This window comes from Vicugna pacos, chromosome 29 (assembly GCF_048564905.1).
Source record: "Vicugna pacos chromosome 29, VicPac4, whole genome shotgun sequence".
Lineage (NCBI taxonomy): Eukaryota > Metazoa > Chordata > Mammalia > Artiodactyla > Camelidae > Vicugna > Vicugna pacos.
Genome location: NC_133015.1, coordinates 26219134 through 26226084, shown reverse-complemented (window position 1 = coordinate 26226084; position 6951 = coordinate 26219134). Strand labels below are relative to the sequence as shown.

The following is a 6951-nucleotide window of genomic DNA, read 5'->3' as shown; positions in this document are numbered from 1 at the left end:
CCCGACCTCCTTGGGTCTCGGCTCTGGCGCCCCCTCTGTGGAGAGGCCGTACCCCACAAGCTTTCCCTGCGGCCCTGCCAGCTCACCCCAGTCCTCCTGTCGGACACTCTGGTTTTCATTAACTCATCATCTCTGCCCACCTGCCCCCGGACGGTGAGGCCGTGAGAATGGACACCCTTTTTGGTCCCGGTCACCGTGGGGCCAGAGCAGAGAAAACCTGCGGTGCCCGGTCCGTGTTCCCCGCGTGAGATGCTCTCCTGGGTCCTCGGGAGGGCGAGCGGGGCCAGCTCCCCAGGGGGCTGGGCACGTGGGTGGTGGCCCGGCCGGCTCTGCTCCCAGTGTGGGGGGTCCTCTGCTCCCACCCGGCCATCTGCTCACTTCCTTTCTTCTACGGAAGAGAGAGACACACTCTTTTTCTTCCAGTGTTTACACACAATAGCCACAGAATTTATTTATCCTATCTGCCTCGAACGACCTAAAAAGCCGCGCAGCTGTTCCCTGGTGCCTTCCTGGGTTGTGTTACGCTGGCTTTCTTCACCGGGGGCGTCTCTGAGTCACACAGCTTGTGTCCTTTCTGCTCTGTGCTGTGCAGATGTGAAAGCACCTAAAAGTGAGAAAGAGGGGAAGAGGGAAGAAAGAAAGAAACAGGGGAGGGAGGGAGGGTCCAGACTCAAAGCAGCTGCTCTTGTCCCCGCGGAATCGACAGGGGACTAGAGAGAGAGGTGACGCGTAGGCTCTCCCAAGACTTCCTGCAGAAACGAGGTGGGCGTCACTGTCCAGGTTCCCCGCCACCTGCTCCGGGGGCCGCAGCTCAGCCCGAGCTCCCGAGTCCTCACTCCGACTTCGTCGCCCCCCAGGGTGTCCCTCGGGAGCTGCTGAATTTACCGTGGAGTGGGAGGGAGGTTTGTCCCCAAAGGTTCCCCCAGCTCGGAGAAGCTTTGCTTTACTTCCAAGGGCAGTGTCTTCAACCAGCCTCCTGCTTCTCGGGGACCCCCCTTGTGCCCCCCGACGACCGCTGAGCTGGCCCCTGACACCAGCCCCACCCAGACCGTGGCTCCGACACTGACCTCAGAGGGGCTCTTGTTCCCTCTGCAGAGGGTCACGGGGTGGGGGGGGCATGAGACCCCTGGCGTCTTGCAGGACTTGCAGGACGGGAGACAGCAGGCCGTGCGTCTGTCCGTGAGGCACGTGCCGGTTTGGCGGGGTCAGGCGGGGTTCTCTGGCTCGTCAAGGAATCTGGTGGAACACGGTAGTTTGTGCGGCTGAAAGTCTCCATGAATCTGGAGAAAAACCAAAGCCCGCCCCATTTCAGGACTCCAGGAGCACAGGCTCCCGGGAAGGAGAACAGCGGACGACGCAGCTCCTTGGCTCCCGGGGAGAATCCGCGTCAAGGCCGTCTGCGCGCTCTCCCCCGGCATGGTCGCTGGCGAGCACATCTCGAGTCCTTTCGGCCAGAGAGCGCCAGGGCCTTTCCAGTGCTGTTTTTGGGAGAAACAGCACAGTCGGGTGGGACCTGAGAGTCCGTCCTCGGGGGGCACGTCCAGCGTCGAGTCTCCCCTTCACCCCTCCCCACTTGCTAAACAGCCCAAGAAATTTTAAAAAGAAATCTGGGGAATTCACAAAGGAATAGTTGCTCTTTGTGTACGGCTTCAAATGCGCCTTCACCGCCCCGGGAGTCTGCTCAGAACCATCTTCATCAGAAGCACATGGACTTGTGGACGACAGGAGGGAGAGGACCGTGTCGCCTGCTTGGAGACGAAACAGTTCACCCTGTCCACTCCCTGGCCCCTGGGGTGGCGCGGGGCCCGGGCTTCCTGGGAGAAGGGCGTCACCGCGGAAACGAGGGCCTGGGACGCGGGAGAGGCCGAGATGAGCGTGGAACGGGGAACCGCGGTGCGAAGCTCGGGTCTCGAGTCCCATCAAAGGAGAACACTGGCGTTAGGGAGCGCCGAGCCCCCTGCAGCCTGCGTTCACTCTGGCCAACACCAGCCCCCTTCTCTGCGAAGACTGGAGGAACCTAGGACTCCCCAGCCGAGGGCTGCGGGGCCCCGTCCGACGGCCCGGCCTCACCGGGCATGCCGCCTTCGTTAGTAGCTCATGAAGTGGCTTCTCTGTCATCCAGTATTTTCATTTCATGGTCCTTGAATGTGAAGTATGTTTTAATACAGTTCTAGGCTCAAATTCCACGTATATGTTCTCAGTCAGCAATGAAAGGAGTGGGGTCTCCGTCGAGCTGGTTGTGAACAAGAACGTCCTTTACTGCACTTTTGAGAACACTACTTCTCTCTCTCCTGAAGGTGGCGATTGAGGAGAAGTCCCAGAACTCACCTGCTGCCTCGCTGACCCGACCCCGAAGTCCGCAGAAGTGCCACTGTGCGCTGCTGAGAAGTTCTGCACGTGGCCCCACCGCGTCCCACTGGCCGCCTGGCTCCCCGCAGCTTGGGCGCCGTCTCCTTCCAGATGAGGTGGTGCGTTAGGGAGAGACTAAAATGGTCTTCCTGGAGCCGCTCAATGGGAGCTTTGCCGCAGAGATTTCTGCTTCGTTTCACGCATTTCAAGCCCAAGGAGTGCCCACACCCCCAGCGCACGGACGCTGGCCTGAAGACGGGCTGTCTGCAGTCCTCCAGGGATGCCCTCTGAGTTCGTGGCGGCTGTGCTTCAGTTACCAAGCAGTAGAGAGGTCAGTGGACAGGAGCTGCTGGTGACAAGGAGGCCGATTCTGCTCGTGCGACACCCCGTGTCCTGGCCGTCGGCCCCACGCTGCGCAGCTCCTGCCGGCTTGGACATCCGCGGGAGCGACCGCACTTCCACTTCGGGGGCTGGGGTCAGGGAAGCTGGCCTCTGACCTGTGCGACAGCACAGGGTGTCACCAGGAGGCCCTGGGGGTGTGACATCACAGACAGTCTGGGGGAGCTGACAAGGCAGTGGTGCAGGCGCTCGGGGGGCGGGGCCTGGTTCAGGAGCCCCAGCTGGCTGTGTGCTGGGGACACCAGGCTCGCCCGCTCCTGTCCCAGCCTCCCTCCTCTCGTGACACAGCAAGGTGCCAGGCCAACCCCGGCCTTGGAGACGTCCCCCAGGACCCCAGGGCTGAGTGTGGGAGAGCCGGGTCCTGGCCGGGCAGGGGTCCCGTGGAGGTGGCTGGCCACGGGCGACATGCCTGGGAAGCCAGGGGTCACCCCGCACTGTGGGCGTCGCCAGTACCCGTTGTCCGCAGGTATCGGAAGCGCCACCTGTGGAGCCAGGACTCTGCCCGTCCCTCCTATTCCTGTCTGCATGGCGCTTCTCCCCTCCAGCCCCGTACAACTGTGCTGTGTGCCTTCATTTATCCGTTGTCCCCCAGCCCCTCCACCAAGACGCACGCTCTGTACGCATCGTGAGAGACGTTTTCTGTTTTCTTTGACGCTCAGACCGGCACCCCGTCCAGAGCAGGTACTCAACAGGTGTTTACTAAATTCAGGTGGTTTTGAGGATCACTGAACACGCAGAGGTGGAGTGCAGCAGCACACTGAGCATCTGAACGTCTAAGTTCGGGATGTGAATCCTCCGGGAAGTGTCTTTGAGCCTGGAAGTGAAAGGGGGCTCAGAGCCTGAAGTCCAAGGAAAAACGTGTGCACGAAACCAGCGCGGCTCGTCCCACGTCAGGGGTGGGCCGACGTCTCAAATCAGGTGGTCCTGTTTTCTGTCTGCTCCAGACTGGGGGCTTCCCGGCAGAGGGATGTCCCGACACGCAGGACGGGCAGGGAGCGTCTGCCTGTGACCTGGTCTCTTGGGGCCGGCTGGCGGTCCTGCGGACGAGACGGAGGGAGGTGGGTGTCCCCGGGGAAGACCCCACCTGGACGGGACGTGGGGTCAGCTCCCTTCCGGGGGGTCACTCGGCTGTTTCTTCGTTGCTGCTGATTCTGTTGATGGGGCTCATTTTGTCCTGCAGAGGAAAGTCCCACATGAATGTGTGCCTTTGAGAATACTCTGGTGTATCCACACCTGCACGAAGTTCCTCAGACAGGACCTGCGGGTGACTTCTTGTTTATGGACAATCGCATTAGGGACACGGGTGTCTTCCCAAATGGGACCCACAGATGTGGCTCTTGTACACGAGGCTGTGAGTGTCTGGGGCTCCCACAGCTGCTCCCAGTTGTAGGTGCTCTTGTGTGAGAACTCGGAGAGAAACGCTGCACAGAGACCAGGGTGTTTGGACCACGCTCCTACCGCATGACCTAACAGTGCAGTGGCGGATTTCATGGCCCATCAGGAGGTGTCGAGAGCATCAAAAATGTGCGTACTCTGCCTTAGGCATTGCGAGCTGCGGGCAAAGTTGGAAAGGCAGGTGGAACCGGAGGCGCGGCCAGAGGCAAGTCAGGAATCACTGTGCACGGCCTGTGGCCCGACTCGGTGCCGACAGGTCGGTTCTTGGGTCTCCTAACCCCACTGTCCTGAGCATCGACCTCACCCGTGGTTCCATGTGTGTGAGTGGGGAGGGCGGTACGTTCTGTGACCGCGACACAGGGCGACTGCAAGCAGAGAGGCTGGAGAGCGACTGGGCACTCGGGCGATGGTTATTCACGCTTTGTTCCTTGGGTTTTGGCTCAAAGCACCTCCTCAGCTTTGGTTCGGTTGTGGCGACCACCCCGGGGGGCCCACATCTCACGGGGCAGGGGTCTCACTCCCAAGGTCAGCGTGTCCGAAGGTCAGTGTGGTGGGACACGCACTTGGAACTTGCCCCTCAGCTCCTCTCTGAACTCTTCCTTCTCAAAACATAGGCTTCAGGTGGTACTTGCTTTCTCTGCCTGACTTACTTCACTTAGTGTGACGACCTCCAGGCCCATCCATGCTGCTGCAAATGGCGCTATTTCGCTGCTTTTTCAAGGCCGCGTGGCTTCCCACGTGTACACGTAGGCGGCTGCTGCGTCTCGGCTAGTGCTGCTGTGAACACTGGGGTGCAGGTGTCTTTTCAAATTAGCGTTTTCTCTGGACACGTCGCTGAGATGTGGAATCTTAAAAGAAGATACAAATTTTGTTTCCAAACTACAGATAGACTCTTGGACACGGAAAGCAGACTGTGGCTGCTGAGGGGAAGGGTAGGGGAGGGATAAATCAGGAGTCTGGGATTAGCAGATACACACTCCTACGTATAACAGATAAACCACAAGGTCCTACTGTACAGCACGGGGACCTATGTTCAGTACCTTGTAATGAGCTGTAATGGAAAAGAATCTGAAAAAACATGTATGTAAGTATGTTACGTGTAACTGAGTCACTTTGCTGTATACCCGACACTAGCGCTTAAGTGACCCACTTCAACAGAAACAGGAGCGAATAAATCCCTACGGTGGGACTCCAGGGCCACCCCGTCTGAAGGACACAGCGTACTCTCGGGGCCACGTCGGCTGAAGGGCTGTGCACGTGGTCTGACAAGCGGCTGATGCACTGGCTGTGCAGGGACCCTGCCCCTCTGCAGCAGGTGGGCGCTGTCTCAGTGCTGTGTGTAAACGCACGTGACCCTCGCCTGTGTCGCAGAAGAGGACGCAGTCTGTCACCGGGGCTGTGCTGTGGTTTCTGTCCGTCCTGCCTGGCTCCTCCGGCGCCCAGAGCCTGTCGACAGGGCCAACCTGAGCCCCCCTCCCACTCCGGGCAGCATTAGGACGACCTAGGGGCGAGGAGGCAGGTCCCCTGGAGAGTCCAAGGGCCACCCAGGGCCCCTGTGCCTCAGCCGACGCCCTGGACTTGGGATGTGTGTGTGAGAGTGTCTGTGTCTGCGTTTGTGTCCGTGTGTCTGTGTGTGTCAGTGTGTCCATGCGTGTCCACACGTGTCCACGTGTGTCTGTCTGCGTCCTTGTGTGTATGTATGTCTCTGTGTCCATGCGTGTGTGTGTCCATACATGTCCGTGTGTGTGTCCGCGTGTGTCCATGCGTGTGTGTCTGTGTGTCCGTGTGTCCGTGCGTGTCCACGCGTGTCTGTGTGACCATGTGCGTGTGTGGCTTGTTCGCGGCTGTGTCGATCCCAGGCGGCCTTCCAGCATCATCTGGGGCCCGGCGCAGAGGCGGTCAGTCGGGAGCCTCGCTGCACCACCGCTGGGAGCGAGCGCTGCTTTGTGGCGCTTGTTTCAGATGGGTTTTGTTTCGAATGTACAAGTTCATTCAAATCCAGTCATCACGGCAAAAGTCATGGGTCGTGACGTCATTCGGATTGAAACCCAAACAGGGCCGTGCGGGAGCTTCCTGCCAGGTCTCCTCCCGGCTCCAGGAGGCCCCCTCCCCCCAGCCTTCAGGTGGGCTCTGGGAGCCAGGGCCCAGGCCGTGCTGACCCGCCTCAGGCCGCAAGCCTCCCACAACAGGCTTTCCTTCCTCAGCTGCCTGGTGCCTGTGGTGACTAGTCTCGCTGATACCCGGAGTTTGCTTTCACATTCACATCGCCGCCTGCGTTGTAGGGGGCGGAGGAGGGAAGGGGGCAGAGCTACCTGCACATGGTTTTAGAGGCTCTCAGACCAGGAGGGACGGTCCCTTCTGGTGGCCCCGACTGCCGGCAGCCGCTGTGGTGTGACGTGACGTCCCCTGGCCTCCTGGCAGACCCCACACCTCTCCCCATCCCGGGGGCAGGTGGAGGCCGGCAGAAGGCTGCACTTGGGTCTCTTTGCGGGGGCGGCAACCAGAGCCTCGGTCTTGTTACAGGAGGCGATGTTGAACCCTGGGGACGCGAGGGCAGGCACCTCACCCCGCATCCCGCCAGCCCGAGTCTGCAGCCCTGCCGGCACCCTTGCGGCCTCTGCAGACGGGACAGACGACTGCGCTGTTGCTTAATCAGGGCCACCCCGCTCCCCCTCCTGCCCTGTTCCTGCATCAGCGCCTCTTCCCGCTGAGGGGATGGTGCTCACCCTTCCAGAAAGCCCTTATCTCCTGAGTAGTCACTGGGCCCCGGTTACGTACCACACATCCCGGATATGCTGGGAGGCCTGG

General features: G+C 60.5%; 1 long non-coding RNA gene across 1 annotated transcript; it reads right to left on the bottom strand.

The window, feature by feature from the left end:
- Nucleotides 1-423: 423 nt before the first annotated feature.
- Nucleotides 424-3087, bottom strand: LOC140690191 (uncharacterized). The gene is made up of 2 exons (XR_012065373.1): nucleotides 1068-3087; nucleotides 424-604 (listed from the first exon to the last, which is right to left on the bottom strand). It is a non-coding gene; the product is annotated as an uncharacterized lncRNA (long non-coding RNA).
- Nucleotides 3088-6951: the final 3864 nt, after the last annotated feature.